This window comes from Wasmannia auropunctata, unplaced genomic scaffold (assembly GCF_000956235.1).
Source record: "Wasmannia auropunctata unplaced genomic scaffold, wasmannia.A_1.0 LD336064.1, whole genome shotgun sequence".
Lineage (NCBI taxonomy): Eukaryota > Metazoa > Arthropoda > Insecta > Hymenoptera > Formicidae > Wasmannia > Wasmannia auropunctata.
The window spans coordinates 1,654,055-1,655,393 of record NW_012026826.1 but is presented as its reverse complement, the minus strand read 5'-3'; positions in this window follow the sequence as shown (position 1 = coordinate 1,655,393).

Below are 1,339 nucleotides of genomic sequence, written 5' to 3'. Positions count from 1 at the left end.
TTTGAGTGTTTACACTAAAAAAAACACTTAAGAATACTCAAAATAACACTCATTTGAGTGTCATTTCGAACACCCAATCTGAGTGTAACTCTCATTCTGAGTGTAATCCTCAACTTAAGTATTATTCTCAACTTGAGTGTTAGGGTCAGAATATACGTACACTTTTGCATAACGCTGTATAATAACGCATAAGACATAAGGCATAATTAAAAGAATCAACCAAAAGATTAATTTTCAATAATATTTTATATCACTCAAGTACATATAAAAAATTATTTAAGCGAAATAATAGTATTGTTGAAACAACATTTGGAACTTTCATAAAAATCACGAGTATTATTTGTGTTACAACATTAAACAATATGGAAAGGTACGTGATTGTTGGAAAATCATTTGAAGTATTAAATGACACTCTATGTATACATAATAATATTTCGTCATCAAGCTACTGCCATTCCGTCAGAGAAACTAATAATGTTACGACCTGTTTGCCACAACATATTTGTAGTAAATGTATTCTTTTACCATGTAACAATAAATATTATATAATGAAATTAGTCAATAAAATAGAAACTGATTATATATATATATATTAATAAATGGAATACTTGTATTGCAAAATATAAACTTCTTGTATTTTTAATATATTTTATGGCATATTTATTATTTACCATATCATTAAATATTATTTTATCAGCATATTTTGTTTTAGCATATATAATCTTTTTTATTACTTTAAATAATTAATTAATTAAAGCATATTGCAATAAATATATAAGTATATATTACCAATAAAAAAACATTAATTTCCAGTTTACTAAAAAAATATTTAAAGTATATTTTTAAAGTTAATAAGAACGGATATTATTAAATTTTAAACTGCAATATTCTAAATTATTGCATTTACATAAAAAATTTTAACGCAATTATTTTTAAATATTTAAATGTTTGTGAGCATTTTTACATTAAAATTCAGTGTTAATACACAAGTATAAGAATTAACACTCAAATGACTTTTAAGAATACTCAATTTTGAGAATAACACTCAAAGATTTTGGACTTACACTTATTGAGTGTAAACCCATTGAGTATCATACCCAAGCGTTGAAAGTGAACTTTCAAATGTTTAGTGTTTACACTCAAAGTTGAGGGTACAAACTCAATCTTTTAATGCATACTTTCAATTTTAAGAACAAACTCTCAATCTTGAGTGTACATACTCACTATTAAAGCGTAAACACTGAACTTGCAGTGTAACACTCATAATTTGAATATATACACCTAAATTTGAGAGTAAACTCATAAAAATTGGGTGTTAACACTTAAATTTGAGTGTAAA